Source organism: Ceratotherium simum, chromosome 5 (assembly GCF_057802395.1).
Source record: "Ceratotherium simum simum isolate JZ-2026a chromosome 5, ASM5780239v1, whole genome shotgun sequence".
Lineage (NCBI taxonomy): Eukaryota > Metazoa > Chordata > Mammalia > Perissodactyla > Rhinocerotidae > Ceratotherium > Ceratotherium simum.
The window spans coordinates 80,412,057-80,428,414 of NC_141904.1; the positions used below are offsets into that span (position 1 = coordinate 80,412,057).

The 16,358-nt window shown below is 40.0% G+C and overlaps 1 protein-coding gene across 5 annotated transcripts in view; it reads left to right on the forward strand.

Annotated features, from left to right (window-relative positions):
* The window catches only part of GRM7 (glutamate metabotropic receptor 7), a 442,597-nt gene that overhangs the window by 214,240 nt on the left and 211,999 nt on the right, over positions 1-16,358 (forward strand). The gene's annotated exons all lie outside the window — the stretch shown is intronic.

The following is a 16,358-nucleotide window of genomic DNA, read 5'->3' on the forward strand; positions in this document are numbered from 1 at the left end:
AGTTGACGCATAAAATGAACCATCACACACTGTAGCCCAGAAAATTTCTTCTAGTGTTTCTTCCAAAGATGAAAATTGTGCCATTAGCTTTTATCAGCCTACACGTTAGGATGCACTTTGGAAATTATTGAGAGCAAGTCTTCTTGAGAATGAAATACAGAATTGATGTCTCGGGGGTGGTAGGGTTTAGGTCATGGTTTCTAAGAAGCGAGGATTGTGCAAAAAGTGGGGGGTGGTGAAACCACCACAGGCCAATTACCTCATTGGCACATTGCCCTGCCTGGCTCTCCTTGGTTCTGTCCAGTTCTCCCTCTCCTGAGGTCCACCATCCAAGTGAGCTGATACAAAGGTTGGCTCCAAAGGATTTTGATCTGGCATCCAAGAATGGGTGGAGCCAAATCAGCAAGTGCCAGCCTTGGCTGAAATAAACACTAAGGGCCAAAACGAAAGAAGCAGCTAAAATTATCCTGAACTCAAGGCACACTAAAATTGCAAGCAAAGAGAGAAAATGAAAGCAAAACAAAGAAAACCCAATAGGTAAGCCCAAGGAGTAGTAATCAAAAGCAGAATCAAAGCAGCATAACCTGGCTTACACACCCAAAGTGTGTTTTTATTGGATGTTGCGTGTGTGACACAAGTAGGGGTCAGCCAGAACTAAAGGCAGAGACTCAGGGTCTGTGGCACACATGTGACGTGCTCAGGGATTATTGTCATGCCCAGGAGATTATATTGATGCGTTCTTCTGTTCTAGTATAACCCCTGCACCAATGTTAAATTTCTGGCATGGGTAATTTGTCCATTTACACAAGATTTCCCAAGCAACCTTTACCAACTTCACATATTTCCTGGGAGTTCTTAAGTCTACTATCTTTGAGAACCAACATCAACCCTCATTTTATTTTTCTTTGTTTGGTTTGCAATTTCTCCCTCATAAGAATTGTATTTGATTAGCCATTCAACAAGTTTTTTTTTTTTTTTAGTATCTTTCATGTGATAAGCATTGAGCTTATGGAGCAGTGTGGGTGATAGCAACACAGGATCAGGAAGAATGCTTGGAGTGGGAGGGGTAAAACTGAGAATCCCAATTGACTGTTCTTAAATATGTGAGGGCCAAAATGAAATGTATATAAGGCTGAAACTCAGAAAAGAGTTTTGATCTATAGATCTAAAAAAAAAGAAATTGTTAACCTATAAATGGCCTTTAAATCCATTAAAGAGAGAGAAAAGAAAATAGCAAAGAACCCAAGGTCTTGAAAACCTCATAGAAAATAATACAGTTCCATTCCACCTATTCCAAATAGCTCCCAATTTAAAATATTCTGTTTAATTTACCTGGAAATTTGGGTCGACCATATACTTTGGATTTTTGTTTTTGTTTTTAGAAACTAGATCAGCGGCATATGCTTGACATGGTATTAAGTGGGAACGCTTTTGATTCTACTTGTTCCTGCTGAGAGTGGTGTGTTAGGAAGAGCAGATAGGCAGATAGGACACCTGAGTTCTCAGGTGGATCTAGTAGTTTGTGCTTGGTGTTGCATGCAACCTAAAGGTCTGAATGACTGAGCCATGAGCAGGGCCATTTTCAGAATAGTGAGTGGCTGAGTTAATTCAATTTAGGGTGGCAGCCAGGATAACTGGCCTTGATTGGAGGTTATTCTGTTGACGCCTTTTATGGACTCCTTAGGATATTGTTAAATTGCATTCGAATCAAAAAGAAAGGACAAAACAGGAGGTAAATACAACACCAAGAGGCACTCCACCCCTCTCACCTGGAGACCAGGGGCCACAGTGCAGGTAGCCTGTCCTGTGGTTGGTATCCTATCCAACATTACTCTGTCCATGATGTTCCTTTTTCTCTAATCATTCTGATTCAGTTAAAAGTTCTGTGAAAGTGGAATTTGGGCAAGCTTAGTTTTGTAGGTTTGCTTTCTTCTAGTCAAGGGAACAAAACAAAGCATTTCAAGTGACAAGTACACTTCTGCTCATTTATACAGACTCAGGAGTACTCTTTCAATCCCCAGTTAGATCATCTCTAGCAAATGAAATTTTCAGGAGAGCTCTCTTTGTGGTCAGTAATTGCAAATGAGTTTCTGAGCCGGGAAATCAGAGCTTTAGGTTCTCAGAATCCCAGTGCTGCAGACTAAGACTGCTTTGCCGTTCTATATCCAATCCTCCAGAATTTAGGTGTCTAGGAGTGTGCTGTCTGTTATGGAATGTCATCTTGTCCCCTTACTGCCGGAGTAGTAGCTCTGGGCCCTGTCTCCTCTGTGGGCTAAGAGATGACTGCACGGTTTGCTACAAGGATATTTCTGCACAAACCAGAAAAGGTAATCAGAAAAAGCAAAGCTATTCACTCTCCCAATTGCAACCCTCATAGAAATAACCCTGACTTATTTTCTGAGGTTTGTATTCTACTATGCAGAGATTCCATAAAATACTATTCCTGGTGGAGAAGCAAGAGAACAGATAATGCAACACATATACATTGGTTATCTGCAATGTGTCAGGCAGGGTGATAGCTAATATGTGAGGATAAACTAGGGGCAGGTTCCTGCCCTTGCAGTTCACAGACTAGGATAAGGGTCTATAATAGAGCTAATTCATTTAAAGGGCTTAGAGAGGCACTGATTTATATTTGAACTGGGTTTTGAAAGATAAGTAGTAGTTCCCAAGATGGAGAAGAGGAAAAAAAAAATGCTTTAGAATGAATAATGCAGTACTATTTGAAAACTGGGATAGGAGAATGTGTCAGAAAAAAGGCAAGAAATGAAGTGTAGATGATTTAAAAAATTCTAAATTTGTGATGTGAAGTAAATGGTACATATGTAATGTGTGTTAGAAACAAAGGTTATTTTTTTTGTCATCTTTCATTTATGTGCAATTAGTAGAAAATTTAGCTATGCTCAAAATGTTAGTTTTTCAAATAACTGAAATTCCTTAAAATACCAAAATGTTAATTAAAGTTAAAGAAAAAAAAGAACTATTCTTAATATGTAGTTTCCTACAGTGAATTGCACACTCTCTTAAATAGAAGACTCTGAAGGAATATTACTTAACCTTTTCTGGAGACTCAATCGTCTGCCATTCTGTAAGATAGATCAATTTTGTGACTTTCTGAGGTTTGTGGAGTTTGTTACATTTTTAAGTGATTTGTTCCCTGTTGAACTTACTTTCTAACTAGAGATTGAAAGCTCTTGGAAGGTAGAATCCATGTTTTACTCATTATTTTATATACCTACTAGCACAGTAGCTGGTGCACAGTAGGCATTTGGGTTTTTTTCATTAATATATAAAACTGTGTAAAATGAACATGAACTCTTTTGACAGTGGACATTATCTGCAGCAAGCAGCCACACTTCCTCCTTCTGGGAAGAGCATCCAAGTTTCCTTTTAACTATGTGGTTTGCCCTGGGTAATTCCCAAGTCCAGGGACAGGGCCTGATTCAACCTAAGCCAATCACCATGGCCGTAGTGATAAGGATGGGCGCCAAACTAAGTCTGTCCAATCAGAACGATTCATGACATCTGCTGGCTTATCTGGGACACCAACACACTCTTCTTGGAAGTGGGTGTGGTCTTAGGAGCCACAGGATCCATTTGGAGGCCACCGTGGAGGAAGTCTTGGGAAAACAGGTCAAAACTCGGAGACAGAAACTACATCTAAGTCGTATTGTTTGAGGCATAGGAAACCTTTATTGGAAGCCATTTTCAGTGCTTTCTGGATTCTTCAGTTATCAATAAATTAAGATGATTTAAGTATGATACTGTTTCCTTATGTATTTGCTGTAGCAATCAAAAATGAAAAAACAAAATTTGGTTTTGTTTTAATATGCCCAGATTGGAAAAGAAAAAATTTCAGCCTACCCTCAATAAGCAGAATTTTTTCAGATTTCATTAAACTGAAGTGATTAACAATTAATTTGAAAAGTTATGATTTTTGTTAAATATTGAATCTTTTCACACTGGTTAGAATTTTGGCTCTCACAGGCATTTAAAGAGATAAAAAGTGTGGTTGATTGCCAAAATCATTGTTTAATGAAATTATATATCCCAAAATCAATACTTACTTATACTTGCCTATAAAACTACTAATCACTCTATTGTTTCGTAATTGCAACAGTAAAAATGTTTTAAAAATCTATTCAAACTCATAATTTGCCATATATGGCATAAGATGTGGGGTAATGGATAGCCATAATCAAAGCAATGTTGTCAAAGAGAAAAAAATGTAACTTGTCAAAATCTAGTACTTCAGCTTCAATTTGAAGGCTTCTTTTCTGGAATCACCTTCTTGTTCATCACAATTAATGGCTATTATCTTATAATTTATAGCTTTGTTGTCAATAATTAGGACTGCAGGCTTTGAAGCTGACCTGATTAAATGGATCTGAGTCTCAGCTCCACCACTTACTAGCTGTAAAGCAGATTTACAATAGTACCAATTTCATAAGGTTATTGTTAGAATTAAATGTAGTAATATATGTAACACACTCAAAACAGTGCCTAGCACACAGTAAATATTCAATAAATGTTAGCCACAACAGCAACAACTATAATAATAATTTAATATCCTTAGTTTATTACATCATCTATAACTGCTAACAATTGTCAGTTTCTAGTGCTTAGCTAGATTATTTTTCTTTATACCCCAGCACCTGGCATAATGCTTAGCATATAAAAATGCCTTGTTCTATATTAAATAGATGAAAAGATGAACAGACAAACAGTTGAATTATATTATAAATTACTTAGGGGCAAGGGTTGTCATTTGTGATTTAGAATTCTCAGTGCCTGTTTGACGAATGGATGAGAGGATTTATCCAGAGTTCTACCCCAGTCACCAATTCCATATGATTCAAGGATCCATTCAGGATCTTGCTTTACCAGACAGGTTCCCCAAGAATTTTGTAAGTGGCCTGTAGGCTGGCTCAAATTGCAAAGATAGATTGTTTTAGTCTCTGAATGACTAGGCAAGTCAGGAGAAATGGAGGAAAAGATTTTAGTTTCATTCCAATTGATGTTTAGTTTTAGAAACCTACCAGTAGCTACTTGAGAACGTGGAGTAGGATTACTATTCCTGGGAGATCAAGTTGAGGAGTCATTGGCTACTTTCATGTTAGTGAAAGTGAATTAACAAGCAAATCATTGAAGCTGGTTCCATCTGCCACCTGCCTTTCTGCTCTTTAATGCCACATTAGAAGAAGAGTCGAAACAGCAAAGGATTTAGGATTAGGTGGAACTGGATTATAACCCTGGCTCTGCCCAGTTATTAGATCTGTGAACCAGGACAAGGAAGGCCTCTCTGACAAGATGGCATTTAACCTGAGACCAGAGTGACAAGAGTTATTTCCACTTGTCAGCATCTCTGAATATGTGATATTTTACAAAAGATGTTTACAAATCCAAAACAGTAAGTACTTCTTCCCAATTTTCAGCCAAATTGAGACGAGAGATCCCAAACTGAGTACAGACAGCAGGTGTGTTGAAAAAGTTAATTACTTGCCAATATTTTAAGAATCAAGAAATTTCATAAAAATAACTATTTTTGGCTTCCTTTTTAAAAATCAGAAGATCTTGCAATAACGTGCCCTTATCCCATGCAGCAACAGCTAGGTCTGTCTAAATAGCAGCTTCCCACTTCAGACAGAATTTGTGTTCTCCAAGTTACCACAGACTCCACCATTCCCCACTGCCTGACACCCAGCTAACTCCACTCACTTAGCTAATCCCCCTTATGCCCATAGACGATTCATTTCATTCACCTAATCTAGACTTAGAGTAGATTCTGATTTATTTCTACTAATTTGTTTTGAGCATATGCTTGACTTTTTATTTATGGTCTCTGGAAATTGTTTTTAAAAATCAACAATAATATCTCAATAGCATTAATGACCCAAAACAACCATAGGTATGTAATAATGCTTACTTTAAATGGTCAATAAATGCAGCCTGCAAGAGAGTGCCTTAGTAAAGACAATGCTTTTGTTTGGAAATATGTATTTGTACATGTTCTGAAATGTATTGAAAATGAAAGAAACAGAGTCACCCTTGTGTTGTCAGCATTTCTTCTAGTGATCAATGGTGTATAACTGTGTTCTGTCTATGAATGTCTGGAAGATTAATAGAAATCGTAATTATCAATATGGCTCCATGAACATGTATATTACAGAAGCCTAAACCCCCATAATTTCTTGTTTGCATCATAGGCATTCGAGCAAATCACTTCATGTTTATTAATATACAATTACGTTCTGTGGGGAAATTGCTGAGTTTAATTACTAGCTGCATTTTGGGCTCAAGCAAAATACATATGAAAGGAGAAATAATAAGAAGCATGAGTTTAGAGAGCTTGACTATTATAACAGAGACTCTCACCAGTTGTTGCCAATCCAAAATTATAAAAGGAAAGAAATGTGTTTATGTGTCCTCTGCCTAACTTTTTGCCCTGGGATGACAAAAATTCTGGAATGACCTGATTATGTTAAAATAAAAATATAGGAATTGGATTTGAAGTGTTTTCAAACCCCTGGGGGATAGTCTTATAAAGTGCGACAGCATCAGAAGGCCTGGTTAAGTCCTGCCTTTGCCACTTGTTGCTTGAGCAAATCATCTAACATCCCTGAACCACAGATCCCTTGTGTATTTAGAATGAAGCCAAGTCAAGCAAAATAGCTTCTTCACAAGGACACTTGGAGAGTGAATTGAGAAAATTTCCCTGATATAAGAAAGCATGTGATATTTGTGGTCTTGTTTCTTGTATTAATTTCCTATTGCTGCTGTAAGTAATTACCAGAAATGTAGTGGCTTAAAGCAACAGATTTATTATCTTACAGTTCTGTAGGTCAGATATCCAACACAGGTCTCACTGGGCTAAAGTCAAGGGGTCACCAGGGCTGTGTTTCTTTCTGGAGATTCTAGGGGAGAATCTGTTACCTGCTCATTCAGGTTGTTGGCAGCATTTGGTTCCTTGTGGCTGTGGGACTGAGGTCTCTGTTTCTTTGCTAACTATCAGCTCTGGGTTGATCCTGCCTTGGTGTGTTGGCTCATGTCTCCCTTCCTCCATCTTCAAAGCCATCAATGGCAGGTTGAGTCCTTCTCGTGCTTCCAATCTCTCCTGCCTCCTCTTCAACAGTCGCATCTCTCTTATTGACTCTTCTGCCTTTCTCTTCCACTTTGAAGGGCCAATGTGATTATACTGGCCCCAGCCCAAATGATCCAGGATAATCTTCCTATTTTAAAATCTATAACATTATTCTTTCTGCAAAGTTTCTTTTGCCATGTAATGTAATATATTCACAGGTTCAAGAAATTAGGAAGTGGAAATCTTTGTCGGGGATGGGGGTGAGTATGGGGCAGATTATTTTGCCTAACCACAGTTCTTTACTGCATAACTTTGTTTTCCTATGAAGTCTATAACATTCATATTACACTCCCATTATTGTTAAATAGAGTTAATATAGTTGTATAAAATGATAGGAGTTTTATGCAGTTCTGGATACTTAAGCACCTTCGGTATCTAAGTGAGCTAATCTGTTTGATTGAGAAATGTTCTAATCACATTTCTGAAAAAGTCTGGGGAAGAACCCTGAATTAATGATAAGCAGACAGAATCCCCCTCGAGGGAGGAAGCAGGATTGAAGATTGACAGGAAGAGTAAGTGATGCCAGCATCATAGGAGATTTAGATGCGGTCCCAGAGAGAGATCTGTTAACCTTCAACTTTTTCTTAGGCTTCTGCAGCTAACATGACCCAAACTGCTGAAATTAAATGAAATTCCCAAGGGGGTAGTGAGAGATGAGGCTACACCTTATCTTAACCCACATTTCTTTTTTTATTTGTAGTGGGATAATATTTTGATCATGCTAACTGATGTTTCCCAATCATCCTACTCCCAATTAATTAATTTTTTAATTCCCATTAATTCTTAATCTAAAAGATTAATTATTTTAATCTTTTATTCCCATTTTAGCCACCAAAATTCCTGACCCTTTTGTTCTGATTGCATTAGTTCTCTTTAAATGACAAAGCAGAAACACAGAGAAAGAGAACAAATTGGCAGTTCCTCAAAAAGCTAAACATAAAGTTTCCATATGAACTAGCAATTCCCTTCCTAGGTATATACCTAACTTTGATATTCATTGGTCTGTGAAAGGCCATGAAGCAGTAGAATTCAGTAGTTAATAGCTTGGAATTTGGAGTATTGACTGCCAACTCCCCGACAAAGCTACCAAAATAGCTGTTTATCCTTTATTGCAATGTTGATTCTTTACTGCAATAAGGGAGACAACCCCCTTGAAAGAGTCTTAGTAGCCTGAGGTCAAGGGAAGATATTTTTATGATTTGGGGGTCTAGATTGAGGCACTTCTTTCAATGGGGGAGGCTTGATCAGAATTGGGCAAAGTCTGTGATATTATAGTTTTGCATTGCTGGGCCCAGCAAAGAGGGTTAATTTTTGAGTAAATCTTCATTTGGCTTGCGCCAGTTGAGTGATAAGTGATCCTGAAAAAGGACTACTTACCCTTATGGAAATTTATTTTCCTGAGAATGGAATGATCTACTGTTCAAATAGATTAATTTCTAGGAAGTTCCTAAAATAAACCATAACAATATTTGTCGCTTTATCTTTCTGGGCAAGGGTTTCTCAAATTATAAAATCATTATCGATGTAGACAGTTTTAGTTTCCTTTGCCCTCTTAAGCTGGGTGGCTGGCAAGTTGTTCTGAGGAGACGGACCAAGTTAGAATCTTTTAGTCTGCAATAAACCACCTGTGTGCAGTCATGCTAAATGGAGTTCTGTGACACCTAGTAAGGGGCTGTTTTGTGGCGTTACTTCTAGCCACATTCAGGGATAATTCTTGCTTGAATGTCATAGGCCGTGGTGAAAAGTCAAACTTATCTGCCATTTCCACTCTTCCCAAACCTTCAGAATCAAAATAGCACAACTACCAATCTGTTTGTCATCCCAACCTGCTCTAATTGCTTAAGTAAGCTGGCCCTGTAATTGATGCTGTTAAAGTCTTCCTCTATTTAGATTACAGTGTCTGTGTCCTAAGTAGGGGCCTTAGTCTGAAAAAGTTCACTTTTCTGGTTGCTGCACCTGGAAGCCCCCTCCCTAAGTTTTCTCAGGTAAGCACTGCCATTCCTAGAGAGGTTTGCCTCATGCCATCCTTCTCTCTAGCATTTGATGTAGCATCATGTCTACAAACTGCTTCTCCAAAAAGTCTACAGTTGAGAGTAGTAAACCTTCCCCCTAGAAATCTAAATGAGCACACTCCCTTTCCAGCCCTCAGTGTGCACCTTCATGAATGTGTTTCCTGATTTCTCATTGTTAAGAATAAAAGTGGCTTCAGTGAGTTTTTGACTCCAAACCTTATATTCTCTCATTTGATTGGTTGTGGAGCCCAATGAGAAATCTCTGTCCTCCTTGGAAAATGGGGTGAGGAGAGTATAGGAGTAGTGGCCTTCCAGCAACACCCTTTGTCTTACATCTTGGAGTTACCTCTCCCGCCATTCAAACACAGCACTCTGGCAATAGTGTTCATTCCTTACAACCTCCTCAGCACACGCTCAGCTATTCAGATGTACAGGACGTTTTCAATTGCCTTACTTAATAGTCCTCCCAAATATGACAGTGAGAAAGAGGTAACAAACTCAGAACAAGAAGACAGAGAAGATGTGGTGGGAAAATACAAAGAAGTCGAAATTTCTCATAAATAACAAAGGTGTTGATGATTTATTGTGTGGTGATATTGTAACAGAGCCTTCACAATGACTGAGTAGGACAGGAGAGCCTTTATCTTAGCAGGGAACATGACGCCTGCCATTTGAAATCAGACTCAGAAAGCGAGCTTTAACACATTGATGGATATGCATTGGAAAGGTAAGTGGCTTTTTGAAATTGCCCTGAAATCGTTTATGCTTCAATAAGTAGCTAACATTGAAGTTGGTAAATAGTCAGTTACATGATTTGTGCACATATTTCCTGATAGTTAAATTTTTTCCATTAAAGGTATAGATCACTTTGGCTGTAAATACCAGTTTACAGGATTCAATCAAGAGTGCCAGATTAGAATGTCAGGAATCTGGTGAGAAGGGGTGGAACTATAGCTCTTCTCTCTCATCACTGTTATTGTTACACAAATGAGTGTCATGGCCACTTGAGGTGACTGCCTATGATGAAAGGAGGTTTGAGCAGAAGACTAACTGATTTGCCTTATAGTCATTAGCTTACAACGTTGTGGCAAAACTATTGAAGATTTCTTGGATGCCTTGCAAATTTCATTCTCAAGCATCTTATGAGGCACATCTAGTATTCTGAGCATTATTATAGTGGAGTATTCAAGACTTAGGGACTCCTGTTGAAATGCCTTCTTTTATTCATCTTGGCTCTACATTTAAATTTGTTTTTAGAAACATCTGGAGCTAAAATGGCTGATAGGATTATTTTTAAACAGAATATATTACTGATTCTTCTATGCGACTTTTTCTGAGTCAAATCTGCTTTTTCTATCTTAATTTTCCTTTCTGAGAAATGAAGAGGAATTAGTAGGTCAATGTTAACAGGTATATGCTGACACAGGCCATTTATGAAGAGGCAACGTGGCATAGTGTTAAAAAGCATAGGCTATGGAGGCAGGCTGCCTTGGATTAAATCCCGTGCTTCACCACTTACTAGCACTGCCACTTAATTGCCTTCACCTCTCTTAACTTACTTCACTAGCCCTATCTGTAAAATGGGACTAAAATGGTACCTACCCCATAGGATTGTTGTGAGCATTAACTACATGAAAAGTTCTTAGGATGATGGCTGGTACAATAAATATTTGCTAGGACTACTATTATTGTTGCAGCTTTTCTTAAAATATGAATTGACCTTGTCATTCCTCTGTGCCAAACCTTCCCGCTGTTTCTCCACTTCCTCCAGGATCAGGGTGGGCACTCCTCCCAGCTCCTGCCTTCTCCCCAGGTAGCCTTTGTCCCACCCCTAACTCCTGTGCTCCTGTCACACAGGCCTCCCTGAAGTGTCTTGAATCTGTCACATTCTCTCTGACGTTTCAGTATCTTTTCACGTCACTTGAAACACCATAGTCCACCACTGAACTGAACACTGGCGCCTGAACGTATTCCAACTTCTTTGGGAAGACCCTGCATCCAGCATTTCTTCTTCCTTTTCCTCTCGAGTGGGACTATCCCTCTCCCCATGGCAACTTCATTTCCCTAACCATGGAGTTCTCAGTGGCACGGGACCTCCCAGGGCCCAGTACAGTGTTAGGCACCAAAGTGATACTTAAGAATGAAATTGTGAAGTGATAAAATATTGAAAACTTGGATCTCTTCTCTGGTACCAGCTTCCTTTTTTTCAGAGAGCTCTGTAATTGCTGTGTAGAAGGAAGGGTCATTATTGGAGCTGACAGAAGCACCTCTGGCCTCAGTTCATAGAATGCATTCAACAGAGCAAGATGCCCAGTTGCCAGAGCAGTGCATCTGCCTGATTCTCAGAACTCAACCTCACCACTAGGGAGGGCTGAGACGGGACAAAAAGTCTCTGGAGACAGAGACTAAGGAAGCATTAACCACTCCTCTCCCACCCCTCCCAACTCTGGTGTATATATCAAACATCTTACCTTTTTAACTCCCTAATGCCAGCTGGCTTCCAGAATGAATAGGTGGAGACCAATTACTATCCAAGATGGTTATTTTCAAAAAGGCATCCATGGGTACGTGGCCAGAGGGAACAGATTTAGCTGTGTTAGGTAACTTCTTTAAGAATGAACCCTCCAACGGGACATGGCTTTGGGGCTATTAGCCTGCCTCTCATTTTGGTTGTTTCGTTCTGAGATATGTGTCTTTATTACTTTTGTTTTCTTCCTCTTCACTGTGATCAACACAAAGAAAAATCATCGTATATTCCTTTTTAAAATATGCCTTTTGAAATCTACTTTGAATGTTTTCCAATCCCTTCTTCTAGCCGTTTCTCATGGGATTGCTAATTTCCCTCTCTCCCTGTAAAGCCTGTATCTTCCAATTAAAAAGTAAAATCACATACAAATATATTCAGCAGACTTTGGCACATATCAATTTCTATTTTAAAGCGTGGTATAAAAGGGGCTCTATGTCCACTTGTTAAGTTGCAAAGTCTGTCTTTAATCATGACCTCTTGTTCCTTCCCCCTGGATGAGCAAGTTCAAAGTGTCGGAACACATGCTGTCATTACTGTGAAAAATACAGCTTTCCAGCTTGAAATGTGAACTTTGGCCATCCTTGTTTATCTGTTGTGTTTGAACGTCCCTTGCAGTCATTTTCCTTTGCTCAGCTCACGGAACCTCACACTGACAGCGCTTTTCAGTAACCATGAATTTGCAAGCTTAGTCTTTCCCAAGCCAACTGGAGGGAAATCTGGGGAATTACTGACCTGTTGAAAGACCAGCTGTTTCCACCACCATAGGTGAAAGTCTTCACAGCTCAGTACTGGGCTCTGTTTCATCAGTTCTTGTGCTGTGGGGAAGGTACTGACTGGGTAATTGCTCATGGCATTAAAAATTTATGTTGGCCAACGTATCAAGTAGACATTTATTTTTCAGCTGTGAGATGAATGGGCATTTGAAAAGGAAGTGGAGAGAAAGAAGATGGGATTTAACCGTAAATATCTTTGCTAGTGCTCTTCTTTTGCCAGGAGGGTTTATTACAAACATTTACTAACTAGTAAAGTCTGGGGACCAACCAATCAGTATAATCACCAGCCTTTGCTGGACTAGAGTCCTGAAAGCCCCCGACAGTGTTAACCCATAAGTTGCTGGATCCTGGGCGGGCCCAGGGTGTCCCAGGGAAAGGTAGGGGGTGCAGAGCAGTGGGAGCACTGGAGGGAGGGGGGCAGTTCTACTCATCAACTTGCATGAGGGCATTTTACTATTTTACAACTCACAGGGTCATTCCTGTGTATATGACCTCTGACTAGTCCTGTCCCTGCCCGCCTCCCCCAGGCAGGCAATTGCCTACACATCTTTGCAGGGGCAGATTAATTGTCACTCTCTTTGCAGAATCTTCCCTAATCTCCAACTCATTCCTACTCAATGTCCCCAGAGCACTGTAGCCGTGACTTTCGGATTCTTGAAGTCATATGCTAGGGACCAGAAGATAGTTACATCATGGAGGAGAAAAAAATATGGCCTCTGGTGTGCAGTTAACTGCTCTGGGCCTCAGTGTACCCAGGTGTAAAGTGGGGACATCAGCACTGTCCTAGTCTACCTTTCCCCAAAGGCAGATTGTGAGACAAAGATTTGGATGCAAGCATTTGGGAGATGATCCCAGCAAACGTGTATGGGGGTAGGTGAGTGAGGCAGGAAAGGGAAGGGGGCCAATTCAGAGTGCATTGACAAATGGCTTATCACTGTGGGTGCCTGGAGCTAAATCCTACTGGAGACTATGAGCAGGTGTCTAGAATAGCCTCAGAATTGTGGCAAGGAGGCTGGGGGACTTATCTACAACTGCCATGTCTCACAGGCTGCTCCTTGGGTGTTATTTCCTCAGCACTTCCGCTTAAAAATGGCCGGAAAACACCGTAAGGCGGGGGGACAAAGAATGCCATGTCAGCATGTTGGGGAGTAATCAGCATGTACTGAAACAGCCCACAAGGGGCCCTCTGACATGGGCCAGAGAGATAATGAGTGGAGCACGGGCAACACCGGCTACAAAGACCTCCTTGTCAGAGTTTCTGAGATAATATATGCAAAAGAGCCAGCTCCACGTCTACCCCATTGGGCCTTCTCAATAGAGATTTGATTAATAATAATCAATGCTAGGTAACATTTTTGATTACCTACAACATGCCAGTCACTATGCTACATGCTAACTCGTTTAACTCACAGAGCTAACTTATTAGGTAGGGCTATTTTTATTTCCACTGTAAAGATGAAGAACCCAAGGTCCCCAACGACATTATTGGTCAAGGTTATGTATGTCATAGGTGGGAGTGATAAATAAACCCAGGAAGTCTGGCTCCATAGTCCACACTCATAACCACTGTGTATAATGCCCCTCTATGAATAAAAGGAAAAAGAATTGCCTGAAAATATCTTTAGATTCGCATAAACATTAACTAACTCTAACCCTTATTTTTACTTTGCCACTCAGGCAATTTATATGACTCTGGGAACAGACCTTTGGGATGAAGGACTTGACACTTTTCTTGCTTTAGACCTGGCCCATTCATTTGCAGGACATGGTAGATGCTGTGCTTGTCAGACACAGATGCCATCATTAGTCAAGAGTGTTTACTGAAGGTGTCTTGTGTCAGAGCTTTGTTCTCAGAGCTGTTGGGAGTCACAGAGGAAGTGGGAGAGACAGTCTCATACATCACCAAGTCTAACTGGATAGTGCAGATGCCCAGAATTACCTACCTAAGTGGCAGAAATGAAAACTAAGCATGCAAAACTCAGCCAGGCCCCTCAAGGTAGCAGAGTGGGATTCTTCTTCCTCCTCTGCAGTGTGTTTTCCAGGTTCCAGCTGATGACAATGCAGATTTAGCACAACATAATAAAAAAGAAGTCACAAGAAGAGTGTGTGTGGAAATGGGAGGGACCAACCTCCCTATTTATGGCGGGAAAAGTGGGTTATATATAAACACACCTCGAAGCAATTGGAATCAAATTGGGCTTTGGGTTTAGAGCTGTGTTAACAATGACTTAACCACTCTGAGATTAAACTTCAAAATATGAAATTGGCCCCATAATATCCACCTCACCTATAAGTTGTAAGGTTAACTCAAAAGCAAACTAGCAAAATGATAGTCCGTAAATGTTATGGTTTCCTTTCCTTGTGCTTTGGGAGTAGTAATTCATTGTGAGTGTTGAAGACTGATTGCTAGTGGGGGATAGGGAGTGTTAATGTACACCTTAGAGCTGTGAGTTTCCAACTTTGCCATACATTCAGATCACTGGCACAAATGTTGAAATGGAGATCACCAGAGGCCACCACCACCTCAAAAATTCTGATTCAACTGAAACAACATTGTTCAGTGCTAGAAGTAATTCTGATGTAGATGAGGTGCAGATCACACTTTGGAAAAACTGGTCCACAGTCCATATTTACCGAGAGATCCAAGATTGAGCTGCATATAGTTAATATAATGATCAAATAAGTGCTTACCCATGCAAATACAAAATGCATTAAAAAAGGATACAAGATGTATTTAAAAATGGGAGTATATTCAAGTCCAGAATGGTTACCTAGATGGGAATAATACAAGAGTGTGTGAGTGAGTTGGGTGGACATGAGTGAAGGTATCAGGCTACAGGACGCATCAGTCTTCATACTTTTCAAAGCAAGTTCAAATTCATCCTTTAACTTGATGCAAATGGTAAGAAGCTGGTAAAATAGATTTGGAGCTGAATCCCAGATTTGTCAAACAATGGCTCTAGGGCTTGAGCAACTTACATGGCCTCTCTGGGCCTCAGTTTCCTCAGTTGAGAAAGGGGGAATAAAACGAGGTAGCAAGTTTTTGTTTTAAAAGAATTAATAATTTGTATCATTATGTGTGACTGATGTGTGACAGAGCCCTCCATACATTTTAGAATGATTTGGTAGAGGGAACCTGTCTCAGGAAGGGAAAAGGACTCATGTCTATTAATATGGATATTGAATCTGCACAATGCCTACTCAAGGTTCTTAGAGAACATAGATGAAGTATTCTTAATGGAGCTATGCTGAGCATCTGGCTGCAGCCCTGCAAACCACCCTGCTGTGAGCTGCAGAAAGCATGGAAGGTGTGAATGCACTTCAGAGGTCAAAGCATTTTGCTAATTAGAAATTAGCATTTCACACCATGACAGGCAAGTCAGGTCCTATAAACCCAGGGAGTTTGATTAAATGTGTCTTAATCTCATAGACACTGCTCTAGACAAAGAATCTGTCACTTGATTGCTTCCAAGTAAACTCACATGACCTGAAGAAAAGTAGCAACCTCGTTTAACTGCAAAAGAAAGGAGAAATTGATATGTAGGTAACCAGCTCCCATTAAAGTGCCAGAAATTTAACTCTACCTGGGAGAACTGGGGAGGGTCATGACAAGTCAATATGTGAGTTAGGTCCTGACAGAAGACAGTGCCAGGAGGGACCAACATGTCAGACCATCATGAAGTGCCCCCTGATTTGGGAGAAAGCCAGTGATATTGGAGGCTGAAGGATGCAAGGAGGTAATGTTATATATAGGCCAACTCTGGGGACCGACTGTAAAAGACCTTCTATACCAAATTAGGTAACTGGATTCTTTTCTAGAAATAAGTTGATTATAAGAGGTTTTTGTAGAAGTTTAAGTGGGAGAATGAGCAGCCTTTACTAGTGAGATGTTAAGCAATGAGCTC